The sequence below is a fragment of the Anoplopoma fimbria genome, chromosome 19 (genome assembly GCF_027596085.1).
Source record: "Anoplopoma fimbria isolate UVic2021 breed Golden Eagle Sablefish chromosome 19, Afim_UVic_2022, whole genome shotgun sequence".
In the NCBI taxonomy this organism is placed as follows: Eukaryota; Metazoa; Chordata; class Actinopteri; order Perciformes; family Anoplopomatidae; genus Anoplopoma; species Anoplopoma fimbria.
In genome coordinates this window covers 26,543,973-26,558,831 of record NC_072467.1, presented here as the reverse complement: position 1 = coordinate 26,558,831, position 14,859 = coordinate 26,543,973, and positions in this window count along the sequence as shown.

Here is a 14,859-nt window from a genome sequence, read left to right as displayed (position 1 = left end):
TGTGTGTGTGTGTGTGTGTGTGTGTGTGTGTGTGTGTGTGTGTGTGTGTGTGTGTGTGTGTGACTGCAGCAGCTCCTGTAAATATCCTGTACAAGGCCTGACACTAATTTATTCACTCCCTCAGTTTGTTTTGGTACATGGTGTTCAGATATTTATACAGTCGGAGGTGATGATGATCCACTGACGGTGTCGGTGTTTCTGCTGGTGCTATCTCTACACAGAGAAAAAAAACAACAAACATGCATACTGTAATGAACTTTTTTTTTTTTTTTTTTTTTTTTTTTTTTTTTTTATTTCAGCTAATTTTTTTTACGGTTTTTGTAAGTTATTGAGTTCTCAAGCTTCAAGTTTTTTGGCATTAATTGTTTTTGTGTGTTTGCATCTTTTTTTTTTTTTTTTTTTTTTTTTACCTGAATGTTTTTACTGGACTTCTTTTTGTTTGTACATATTTATATAAAATCTATATAGATGCTCTCAAAGTTTTAAAAATGCCTAAAGTGCATCATTCACACCGAAACCAAAAAAAAAAAAAAATCTGCTGCCCACAAGTTTCCCACTACTGTGTGTGTTTTTTTTTTTTTTTTTTTTTTTAAAGGTTTAGTTATTTTTCAGGTTTTCAGCCTTTTTTGTTTGTGTGCTGTGATGAGTTAAAGTCTGTATATCGTCACAGAATCATCTTTTCCACCTGAACTGAGCTACAGTCGGCTGTAGGAGAAAAGAGAATGTGCCTGTACTAATTTATTGTAAAGCAGAAAATGTATATGCATTACTTTATAGAGAGAGTATTGTAAGAAAATACTACGGGCACACAGGGAGCCATATGTAGAGGCCCCTCCTCCTCTTCTGTTGTTTTTTATTATTATTTTGGGGGGATTTTAGCATTAAATCTGAGAGGTGAGGTGATAGTGTTTGTTGTTTTACTTTGGCAGGGTAGCGATGGGTAGACTTCCTGTTTTGTTTGGCCCCTCTGGATGTGGATGTTGTGTGTAAATAGATTTGGTACTTTAGCTGATTCTCTGGGAAAAACCACAGTTATAGCCAACGGGAGCGGAAACCAGCCGACAGCAGGCCGGTGGGATTTTTATACTAAAACACTGAAAATTAAAATATGTTATTGAATCACTGATTCGTCGTGTCCTGGTTTTATTATTAAAAATGTTACTCCTATTTTTTAATTTATATCGTCCTGGTTTAATTTTTTGTGCTCTTTTCGAGGTAGGAATTTGTTTTATTATTTGCATTTTATGAACATTTTTTTTAGCCAATTCTTTTTCCATTAACAATTTTTATTTTAAAATATATTTAATTTATATTTATATATATATATATATTTTACCTATTATTGAAATGTTTTTGTAATTTAAATGTAATTATATATTTTTCAGTTGCATTTAGACGTATGCACCGGTGTAATTATAACATTATGCACTAATAAAGCGGGACAAAAAAGAATCAGGAAAAATACAAATTAAAAAGAACTCTCCCTTTAAACAACTATTACAAGTTATTTTTACTTCTACTTTTTCCAGGTGAGAATAAACCTGGAGAACTCAATTTATGGAGGTCTGACCTCCAGATGATGAGAAAACACCTCCTTCCACAATGACCCAAAGACCTTAACACCAATTCAATCTTAACATAAAGCCAAAAAACTATTCCCCCAATTAGAAAACACAAAACTTTGCCTCATATCTAACTGACCACTAGGTGGCGCTGCCATTCTGCCTGAGAAACGGCTGACAATGCAGAAAAGAGGAGGAAACACTGCAGTGACAGTTTAAACTCAGGAAACATTCTGTTTATATGTAAAAAAAAAAAAAAAAAAAAAAAAAAGACATCTCTACACAATGATTTAAACAGAATATTTATATATTTATTCACATTTTGAGAAATTGGCAAAGTAAAAAAATGTGAGCTATTAGGAGCTTGTGAAATGTCATATTAACATGATGTTTTCCACTGTTTGGTATTTGAGCGGCGTTTGTTGCACCATCCACTTCTGCAATATTTCAATGCCACCCAACTGGAGAAGTAGCTCCACCAATTGTTTATCTTGTCGAACAAATATAATAATATAAGATAGTCACAATAATTCTCCTTTTATTTTGCATTTTTTTGAGGCAGACATTTGCTGGATTAAAAACCTGGCTAAAAAAAAAATCATATTTAAGAGTCATGTCCTGGATTCACCCGCCGGCGAGACCAGCATACGTGTTTGAGGCAGAAACTTTCTGCCACCGCACATCCCAAAAAAAAAAAACTGGATGAGCAACAGAAAGAGGACGGATGGATGATTAAAATCTGAAGCTGCTGTTGGTGCTCCAGCATCCCTGCAGGTCCAGTTTTCTCAGCCTTGTATCTTGTGAATATTCCGCTGATGACTCAACATGTTCCTCTAATTAGCAGCAGATATTTTGGGCGTCCTGAGCTCGTCGTCCGGCTTAGCACACACACACACACACACACACACATGCACGCACACATGCACGCACACACACAGACTCTCTGGGGGTTGAAATGTCTTTGAAGTTGGAGATGATTATCCAAGCGTGCAGGGGGTAATTAACTGTGTCCTGCTCATAAATAAACACATTTCCTCTGCACACACACCATTAATGCAGCAGACGCCGCTGGAAATATTGTCTGTCTTTTGCAAAATAAAAGTCTAAACCTGCAGTCGAAAAGTCGTCTCTGTTCAGATCAGCTCGCATCGCTTGTCTTTTGTTTGAACACTGTGCAAAAGAGGTGTTTCTATTATTTTATTTATTATCACTATTATTTATTAGTGGTGAAACAGAACACTAACGGTTGTTATCTGATCTGAACCGCGGAATAATAACATCGTTAAACGCTAATCATCACAGTGTGATTTATTTTTTATACTAATGATTGTTATCCGCCAATATTCAGTAACATATGAGATCAGGACATCATTTATGCTTTTCTAGTCTCTGATCTCTGATTATGTTACATTTTAAACAACCAATCTGTGTTTAAATCAACAAGAGGAGCGCTAGTAACGTTAGCAGCAGCATTAACGTTAGCAGCAGCGTTAATGCTAACGAACGAAGGTTACATTCAGTTACATTATGATGTGTTCAAGCTCTGTCCAGTGAAAATGAGTATTGGATGAAGGTAAATTATAACGTTCTCAAGATGTGTTCACATGTAATCCAGTTAGAAGAAGGAGATGTTTTCAAAACAACATGAATAGATATAAGAGATGAATATCATTTGTCCCTCTTAATGTTTATTGGACTAAAAGTATAAAGTAGCAGAAAATGGAAATAATTTAGTAAAGTACAAGTACCTTGAAAATTTTACTTGAGTACAGTACTTGAGTAAATGTTGCTTTCCACCACCGCCAGTTCCATATTATAAACTTATTATAAGAATCAAGTTGTTAGAATAAGAAATATGAAAAACTCACTGTTATCCTGTCTTATTAGCCGATGATCCGTCAGTCACATGATCCAAGAAAACAAAAGTTCAGATGAGTAACTGATTTTTAATTAATAATTAATAACTGTCTCACACTGGATTTTATCATTTGTAGGGAAGGAAAACTGTTTTTTAAAACGTCAAGAATTCAGACACAAAAACTCAAGTCCTGTTATCCTGTCTTATATCCGCCAGTCACATGATCCAAGAAAACAAAAGTTCAGATGAGTAACTGGAAAATAATGAATTAATAATGTATAACTGTTCTGGATTGAATCATAGGCGTTTCTGTATTTGTACGTTGTGGGGACATACACTTGTTCACACACTTACGTTATGGGGACCAACAACTAGTCCACACGAGGCAAACGGTTATTTATTATTTCATGGTTAAGATGTTTGTGTGACAGAAATAATATTTTCTTTCTGTGCAAACCTGGAGTCAGACATCTAAACAAAACGTCCTCTTGCAGAAAACAAAACAAGTGGTCGCTGTTGTTTGTGTCCTCGTGAATATATGAATGCATGGTGGCAGCAGCTTCACACCTTTGAGGTTTTGATGCTATTAGCAGGAGAGCTCTCTCTGCTGAAAACACAACAATGGAGACTAATTACACAGCAATTATGGCTTTATAATGAAAAGAAAACCGGGCCTCATTCGGCTGCTGTTAATCGTTTGGAGGGAACAAAAAGTTTTTTTTTCCGTCTGAGAGCGGGAACGCCGGCGGCAGCAGAGGTGGTAAATAGTTTAGTGGTTGCACTGATTAAGGCGTTTAGAATAAATGTTACAATGTTCTTTTATCCTGCACTCACACAGAGCTGGAGGTAGACAGGAAGTGAACAAAACACAGCAAGGAACAATTACAATGAATAAATTCATTCTGATGTTTGTTTTTTTATGGTGTTTATTAATAGTGTAAGATAAGAGATTAACAAGAAGACACTGATACATGACAAGAGAGATGAACATAAGAACCAAAGGGTAAACAGGATAGAGATACAGATTAGTAATCAACAGGAGGTAACTATAATTTATTTGCAATTTATTTTATCCTATCTTGTATCATCTCTTCACCTCTTACATGGGCTAAGAATCCCCAGAAGGGGGCGACACTTCTGCCCTCATCAAGGCCTCATCAAAAGCTATGGCTTCACCTGCAAAACCATTGTTTTCCTATGGAATGGCCAGGTAGAAACCTCCGGTTCTGCCGAGTGAAGTCGATGCTATAGTGCCTTAAAAGCTGCATTCTCTCTCCTGTCCACCAGGGGGCGACTCCTCTGGTTGTATAGAAGTCTATGAGAAAATGACTCTACTTCTCTCTTGATTTATTCCCTCAGTAAACATTGTAAACATGAGTTTATGGTCTCAATCTCTAGTTTCAAGTCTTCTTCAATACAGCATGATGTTCATTTAGTAAATGATGCTCCATTTAGAGTCAAACAGACCATAAAGCAGGGGATGATTTAGGGGCGGGGCTACTTTCATTATCAGGTCGCTGCTGCTACCAGAGACATATACGGCGTCTCTAGGTCTCTCCTCCACAATACAAATACAATAACTTCTGTTCATCGGTTACGAAAAAAAGATGGCGACGGCAAAATCACCTTACTAGAGGTAATGGCAAGTCACTATGTTTCATGTAGAAGCGAGGAAACAAGCAGGTGCATTCTCCATTTTCCGTTAATCACATTTGATCGGTTGCACACGCAGCCCCGCCGCACAAAGCAAAGACGGAGGAGGACAAAAACACACAAAACTGATCAAAATAAAACCAAAATGGACAAATAAATGGTGAATAAGTATGCAAGCGAAACAGTAAATAAGTAAAGTGAGTAAATTATTAAGTAAGGAAATAAGTGTATGAGTTAACAAATTCATGAATGAGTTGATGAGCGGGGAGGTTTTGTAAATTTGTAAATGTGATGTTTTGTAAATCGTCTGGCAAGTTTTTACCAAAACATGACGGACATTTTTTGACAGAATTTTAAAAAATCTAATAAAATTACAGAATCGTACTTCCTGTATCTTCACTGCTGAGACCTGCGACTCTGTGTGTGTTTTTGATTTGTTGCTCCGCTATTTATTCCGAGCCGTTATTTTTTAATTGCAGCCATAACGAGCTGGACGGGAGGGAAGCATCAGGCTCCATTAGAAACACTCTCTCACCTTTTAACTGCTGTGAGAGCGAGCTGCCGGAGGGGGGGGCTGATTGACAACACGCTAATTAATCAATCAAGGAGCGCGTGGCGAGCGGGCACCTGCGTGGTCACTCCCGAGTGCAATTACCTTCTGCCCACTCCCCTGCTTCCTGTTCAGCCAATCTGTCGGCCTCCAAGAGCCTAATGACCCGCTAATAAGACAAGCACTCCGGAGTCCATCTTAATGAAAATCAGCCGACCCCCCTCTTCCGTCCTCGCTCTCCTCGCGACGCCGCCGCGGATCCTGAAAGCCGGTCCCTCGACCTTTTCGTCACCCTCGGCGCGCTGAGAAGCCATGCGGCGTTGGAGATTATAAAAAGGAGAGGATGATTTTCCTGAAGAGGCCGTTGGACTTAATTCTCTCCTCTGAAAGAGGAACGAGCCGGCGGATGACGGTGTCTTCTCAGCACGAAATTAAAAACGTGCTCTTTGTTTCCCCCCCTCCACCCCTCATCTCTGGATCCCCAGGTCATTATCGGACGTGATTGGATGAAGCTGCGGGGTCCACCCGTCTGTCCGGCAGCATGGAGATGGCTTCACACCAGGGGACACCTCGTCGGTCCATAACGTCCAAATCTGGACCGTTCGGTTGGAATGAAGACAATAAGTTAGTGAGTGAAGTTTTGTTTGGATGTCTGACTACAGGTCTGCACAGAAACATTATTATTTCTGTCACACAAACAAGTCTTAACCATGAAATAATAAATAACCGTTTGCCTCGTGTGGACCAGGAGCGTCCCCATAACGTAAGTGTGTGAACAAGTGTATGTCCCCACAACGTACAAATACAGAAACGCCTCTTTTAGATCATACTCAGGACTGTTGCTGCGTCTTTTCCTTGCATATGATTCAATCCAGTGTGAGACAGTTATACATTATTAATTCATTATTTTCCAGTTACTCATCTGAACTTTTGTTTTCTTGGATCATGTGACTGGCGGATCGTCGCCTTATAAGACAGGATAACAGTGAGTTTTAAATCTTGAGTTTTTGTGTCTGAATTCTTGACGTTTTACAAATAAAACTCAGAAGGTCCTTCAGTGGTGGAGGAAGTACTCAGATCTTTTACTTAATAAAAGTAGCAATACTACAGTGTAGAAACTCTCTGTTACAAGTAACAGTTCTGCATTTCAAAGTTTTAGCATCAACATACTTAAAGTACCAAACGTAAAATTACTCATTATGCAGAATGGGCAATTATTATTATTATTATTATTGGATTATAATTATTGATGCATTAATGCATACATAACTTTGTTGCAGCTGGTAAATGTGGGGCTTATTTTTATTAATTTGTTTATACAATAAATACTGGCAGGTATCAATAAAGTCTCATCTTCAGCTTTAAAAAATCATCATATTTTGAATTTGTGATTTTATTTTGTATTGATGATCTGAATCTTTAAAGCAACTAAAGCTTTACATTAAAAGCATAAAGTAGCATACAATGGAAAACTGCAAAATGAACACTTGAAGGTCACTGAAGTTTGAGTGTTTAGAAAAATTGGATTTTTAACATCTACTATTCCATATCCGATGTTTGAATCTGAATTTAATTAATCACTATAAGGAATTAATATTTAAAACACGAACCCTTAAAACAGATGTTCTGTTGATTTCAGAGGAAAGATTTCAGAGACTTTTCGACCTGAAACAGAAGACAATAAGACACCTGGGGCATCATGGGTAACTAGCTGCCTGACAGTGATCAACGGGCAGTTACGGTCACACAACCCGCTATTATATCTAATGGGATATTGGACTATTGTGTGTGTGTGTGTTGCTGGGAAAGTGACAGTATATTTTGCAGAGGTATGAATATTTTATGGAGTGAACTCATTAGACGCTCAGCCTCTCGGGAGCTCAGAGGAGAGTTTGTTTTGTTCCAGATTATTTGCGTGATGAATTATACATCTCTGGGATTCAACAATATGAAAACAACACAGCTACAATTAGACGGAGGGTGGAGGGCTATATTTACACTGCACACATAGAAAAAGCCGCCTGGCCCACTTTACCGTCCAACAGCTCACTTCCTGTCTGTGAAGGACACGTTAAATCTGCCTCTAAATAATAATAATAATTATTAGTTAAATGAATAATATCTGGACTGAAACTCGCTTGAGAACTATTTCTACAAAGTGCTAAATATTTAAGTCATAATAAATAGATAAAAGATTTCTGATGGTTATTCACAGCAGACTTAATCTGTTAAATCCACACCGACCTAATTTTAAAGGAAAAATTCAACATTTTGGGAACACTCGTTTCTTTTTGAGATTGAGATGAAATAGATAACAAGCTTTTGTTTTTTTGTTAAAGCTATTTAAATAATGTTTGTATCTGCTACAGCCTACATATCTGCTCTGTAGATCAAATGTTCTTCTTTAAACCAAAAAATCTTATAATTTATTTTTATTTTTAGTTTCATGATTTCTTTGCATTAAGAAGTCAGAGTGCTAGTAGTTCTCCACATACGTAGATGGAGGACTTGTTTCCAACCAACTCTGCTCCCAGCAGACCACATGACCACATGACAATAATAACATGACAATAAAAACCTGTGCAATACATTACACATTACACTGTGCAATAATAGTTAAAAAAGTTAAAAATAGTTAAAATAGTTGTTGTTTTTTTCTCTGTCTGTAAATATAATATTTCAGTTATTGTTGTTTTTTCTACTGTTTTTTTTTATTGCTTATTTATAATACTTGTTTTATTTTTTTTTATTTTTTAGCTTGTCTTCTTCTACTATGTCTCTTTTGCACTTTACTCTATGCTGTTGTAAGCCAAAATTTCCCAACAGCGGGACTAATAAAGGATTATCTTATCTTATCTTATCTTATCTTATCTTATCTTATCTTATCTTATCTTATCTTATCTTATACAGCCAGTTAAATCATTTCATTTCCTACTATATTTTTTAACAAAACAGCACCAAACCAACAGCCACACATTAGCTTTCCATCTTATCTGACTAATAAACATGAACACACTTCTTCTCCTGCACTTTAGCTTGTTGAACGAGCCACAAACAAACATTCACTGTCCACGTCTTGTTGGTTTACGTTGTCTCACGTTCCCCTGCCGGCTGCTGTCAATCAAACACAGACCCGCCCACTCAGTTTTTTTTTTCTTTAAATAAGAAATACTATATACATTTAATTTAAATGTAATTTCAGTTGGACTTTATCAGATAAACACCTAAAGCTTGAACACTGAGGGAAACAGTGAAGAAACTCACTTTCAACTAGTTTTCCTGTCACTATGGTTGACTGTACCTTTAACAGTGTGATGGGGGGGCTCCATTAGAGTGCTGACAGGCCTGTGAATGGGCTGGAGGCCTCGTGGCCTCGGAGCAATCACCGCGGTCATTTCACACCCTGCTGATCCCCTCATCTGCTGCAGAGACGAGAGAGGGGCTCCGAGGGCCCCGGAGGCCCCTGATGAAGTCCTGACCTCACTCTCCAGAACCCGAGGGATTAAAAAAAAAATACTCCTGCTCAAAGTGAAGATGGCAAGATGGTCGACGGCAAAAATTGGAAAGTTTTATTGCAGGATGAGAAAAGTGACTCTGGAGTCGGTGCACCTCACACAATGAGTAGAAACATTTAATACATGCATTTAGATATGATGTGTTTTATGTCAATAGGACAAATATTCAAAGAAAAGAGCATCTATTATTCATTTTATGTAAACATTTTCAGTAAAATGTCATATTTTACAAAGTTTTCTTTACATATAAAGCTGGCAAATTCACAGACTAAGTTCCTAAATCTTTTTAATTTTACCAACAAATTTATAATGCTGAATGTTCACAGCCTCCATCTTTAGATATCCACTGGTTTGCTAAAAAAGCCAAGCGTCTGTTCTTCTGAAGCCACATTTATAACAAAGTTATTTTGGCAAAAAAAATGTGCATCTTACAATCATAAAGAGATAGATTTCCAAATGTTGACTTCCACATTTGTGAACTGTCTGGATTTAACTTGTTTACTTCTCTCGTCAGGTCTTGATGATCAATGCTTGTCCTCTTTGGTCACCCTGTGACAATTGAAAAACTCTTCTAAAACGCCTTTATGTGTTCGTCTGAGCTAGAAAAACCTCTTTGTGCGGGTGAATGACCAGCATCTTCTCATAACTAGACTTTTACCACAGAGGTGATTACATTTTACATTAGGCCTTATAGCTTGTTGACAGTAGATATCATCCTTGTGAAATATTTGGCTCTCCGTTCTGTAAAAGGTCGGCGCTGTGGAGGCGGTTTGCGATCGATCAACATCTCAGAGTTATCCAAAGTTGAGCTAGACGTGTGTAAAGATGGATTTCGACCCTGCAAGCGAATCCAATGATCTCAGTGATCCCATGTAAGAACTTTTCATGTTTTTAATGCTGCGGTTACCGGTGTTGTTGATAAATTTGACTTTTTAACCTTTTCTTTATTTTTCTTTAGTTGTTACTAATGCAGCTCTGTTTGGCTTCTTTGGATTTGTACATCTTATAATTAATTAATTAATTAAAATCTTTGAGACCTCCACTAGAGTTTTTACGGTTCTTTCTGACGGATCCAGCAGAGTCGAGGTTTCTTCGTGTTCTGCAGGTTCAGTATGTGAGGTGATGAACAGCATTAAGCAGCAGCCTGTGCATCAGGATGTAGACTTTGATGAATCTCTATCTGCGGCGTGGGTCTTAGATAACCAGCAGAAACAAGGACAACAGTGGAGGAAAAAACACAATCAGAGCAGTAAATGACAATCTGCTGCCCGACAAAACCAGAAATGAGCTGGCTGAAGAGAAAAGAGAAAAGGATAAACGCCACATTGAGAGGGCGACACAGTCCCACTCACGTAATGATCTCGAATCAGAGGCCACTAAAAGGACAATTTTCCTCCCCGGGCTTTAATGTGTGATACTCATCAGCTTCTCTGCCTCAAATAGAAACTGATGTGCCGGCTCTCTGCCTGTTTCTGGGGAAAGTGAGAATTTCAATTACCTCGCCTCAGCGGCGGCCAATCTTAATAACTTCTTTCTTAATTCGTGTTCACGTCGGCGTCGAGGCGTTGCATCCAGGCGTTTCCCCTCACCACGGGCTGCCGAATACCAGACTGGCACCACTTAGCTCCATCGGCACCCCCCCTCCGATCTCCCATCCATGCTAACCGCCCAGCTCCTGTGGAATAAAAGGTCAAGTAATCAGGCATCTGGAAGGACAGCTCATTTGTCATCCCTTGATAAATGCGTCAGCGGCTAATCTGCGGAGCAGGACCCCGCCGCGCCGCCCCGAACAGAAAGGTTAACCGATTCAAAACAGGAAGCGGTGGAGGACGAACAGCAGCGGCAAAAAAAAAGAAAAGAAAAAAAGAATAAAACTTAATTTTGATTCAATTGTTTGGCGGCTATTTCTGGCCCAGTGGATTGTGGGAAGGCTCCGACAATAACCTCCTCCCCGCCGCTAAATGACAGCAGACTGCAGCGAACATTAACTGTGACAAGACATTAGCAGCGATGAGGCGATATGTTTCACCGCAGGAAAGAGAAGCTGCCGCCTCCATCTCCCCTCTCACATTCACTTCTCCTCCCGTCTGCTCAAAGTCAACTTGACAACGCTGAAAAAAAGTGTTTTTACTTTTTTCACTGACAAGGAATCCATGATATATATGTTTGTAGAGGAAACACAAAAAGAGCCTCGTACCAAAGACGAACAAAGTTCTCAAAAGTTCAAGTTCTCCAAAGGAAAACGGCCGATATTGAAAACAAGTCCAGCCCATAGACTGTATATGAGAAATGGAAGTCATTTCTTTGTGGACTGCGGTTTTGGAGCCTTGAGTTGGGCGATTTGGCCGTCGCCATCTTGTCTTCTTGCAATCAGTGAATGGAAGTGACGATATTTGGACTGTGGAGGAGTGATGTAGACACCAGAGACGTATATGACGCCTCTGGTGTCTACATCACTCCTCCACAGTCCAAATATAGTCAGAGCTGTCTGACCAGTGTGTAGCCCCGCCCTAAAGCATCCCCTGCTTTATGGTCTGTTTGACTCTAAATGGAGCATCATTTACTAAATGAACATCATGCTGTATTGAAGAAGACTTGAAACTAGAGATTGAGACCATAAACTCATGTTTACAATGTTTACTGAGGGAATAAATCAAGAGAGAAGTAGAGTCATTTTCTCATAGACAACCAGAGGAGTCGCCCCCTGATGGACAGTAGAGAGAACACACGTTTTAAGACACTTCCGCATTGGCTTCACTCTTCAGAACCGGAGGTTGGAGCCTGGTCCAGGCCACATTTTGTATTTACCTATGTATTTAGCAGTCAATTAATTTTATAACTTTTAGGTCCAAATTATTTGAATAAGGGCTATTAAAGTATTAATACGGGGAAGTTAATTCACCTAAAACATACCTGAGCTTTCAGCCAGGGTACTTCTGTTTGTTCTGCATGTTAAACACGAGGTCAACATTGATTTATTTTGTGACGCCACTTGTTTACTTCAGTAACAGCACTGATGTAGTTTTCAACCCAACACAGTTTTTTGTTTTTTTTGCGTAAAGTGGTTTCCTGTGAAGACGGAAGTTTATTTTTAAAAGACTGTATGCATGTAACGAGCGTAAATTTACACGTGTTGCTGAATTTGGGAGGAAAACGCACGAAAAATGTGTAATTACTTTTCACAAGATATCATACGAACCAGTTTATGAGGACAGGTTGGTTTAGGACACTTCCGAAGTGATGCGTTCGCTTACTGATGTACCTGGTGAAGTTCATTTGATCAGCGATTGCTTAAAAAAAATAAATATAATAACTAAACATAATTAAATTTCTCACGTCTGAGGAGTTCTGAATCGCTTGGAAAGTTTTCACTATGTGACAAATATTCTCAACTAAAAAGATCCACTTACTATATTTGTTCTTGGTTTCATCATTTGCTCCACTACATCTCAGAGGTACATGTTGTACTTTTTACTACATTTGTCTGACAGCTTTAGTTTCTTCTCAGATGACAGTTTTTCATCCCCTTCCTGTCCAGGTAAAACCACGTATCTCCAGATGTGTTGATGTTGAATGTTTGTGATGAACTGAAGGATGAAGTGTTTCCTTTCTGTGTTGAGAAAATCCTCCTACTTCTTCAGATAAATAAACTCTTTAAAAAGCCTCTTGGATCAGCTGGAAAATGCATCGTCACAAAGCTGAAAACAGACTGTTTGTTCTTTTTAGAGATACGAGGTTCTCACAGGACAGAGACGCTACAAACATGATGATCAAACATGATGATCTTATAGAACATGATGATCTTATAGAACATGATGATCTTATAGAACATGATGATCTTATAGAATATGATGCATTGATGTAGATTAAACTAGACAACATAAAGGATATTAAGTAGTTAAAAACTTGCAACATACACTTTAATGCAGCAGTAATATTAATCCAGAACATCAGATATAACAATAAAACACTTACAGGGAACATTTTACTGCTCTATGAATAGTTATTTGCATACAACTACATTTAGCTGATAATACTTATACTTAAGTTAGGTTTAAATGCAGTAAGTATTTTCACATTGTGGTATTAGTACTTTTACTTCAGTGAAGGATCTGCATACTTCCTCCACCCCTCCCTCACTGAGAGGAGGAGCAACACTGAAAGAGGAGAGCTGCAGAGTCACATTTCCTGAAATGAAAGTGAAAGTTTGTCTGATCAACAGCAGAGCTGCAGTCGAGACAAGTCTCTCTGTTTCTCTGTAAAGAAACATTCAACTGAATCCAGCAGCTTTTTCTCACCAACACAGCAGAATCTCTGACAAACACTGGTGAGTACTCTGTTCTACAAAGACACAATACACTAACTAAATATTTGATCCAAGTTGAGTTCAAACTATATCTGAATGTTTAACATCTAGTTTTATAATATAAAGAATATTACGCCATAGAAATGTGTCATTTTAGATAAAAACAGAGGTAGAAACCAAACCACAGTGACTGAACTCTGTCTAGTTAAAGGTTAGACAGAATACAGTCACAGCTAGCATTAGCTTAAGATAATTCAAAGATCTGTTTCCTGTTTGAACTCAAAACCTCAGCTCTATTCAAACAGGACTTTGGACAGAGAAAGGGATTTTATATTGCTCTGCTCCTTCAGAGGCTGCAATAAACAAACAATAAAGTCAAATACTATATAGATATGTATCTATATATCACAGTTAACTGTAATTAATGTGTTAAGTTTAATATTTAATATATTTTGCATACTTTAAAGATATTTTCACTTTCATAACAATATAAACAGAAGCAGTAGTATTTTATTATTCTATGCGTGATGTGACAGTAATGGAGGGATAACATTGTGTTTTTAGGGGTTTAGAATTGAATTCTAATGTGATTTTAGTTATTTAAATATTTTATCAACAAGAACCAGAGGGTTAAGGATGTTATCACTGCAATGCTGAAGACATCGGATTAGCTTATCATTGTTTTATTATTTTTTTTCTACTATTCTTTGAATAACAAACAAGCTGCTAATTCCCAAATGCAACAGTCATATAAGTGACTGGCAGCAGGCAGAGATCAGCCAGAGGCAGCCTTAAAAAAATGTTGTTAAACCAGTTTGAATAAAAGGCAGAGTGATCCACCTCCACTAGTTAAGTCTTAAAGAATTTACTACACAAACAAACTCAGTCTGATCTTTGGAAAATAGTGTCAAACCGTAGCACTCTGATGTAAAGTAAATGTTTTTGGAATGAAGATCAACATGAAATGACAAATTTTGTGATTTTTTTTGATCTCGTCAAAAAAAAAACTGAAATCTAAAAATGCAAGAACTCTTCAGAGAAATTAATATATACACGATCAAAACAACACATCAAATTTGTAAAACACAAAAATGTGTTTGGCTGCTTAAAGTCGGAAGATCGTCGTTAGTGAAGAGGCTGTACGACTGGTTAGATAAAACAAACTGTGTGCCATAATAGCCCAGTTGAAAGCCAGAGGACCGTCACTATGATACTACAAACGGGAGTAATGTGTTTTAATGGTACCAAGAGTCGGACTCTCCAAGACCACTAGCATCAAATTCATATAACATCCCATCATCATTAAGAATGACTCCTTATATGCTACCAATCCTAGGATGATTTTATGAAACAAATAATCAAAAGATATGTAATAAACCTTTTTTTCTTTGTTACACCTTTTGTCCTCAGAGTGT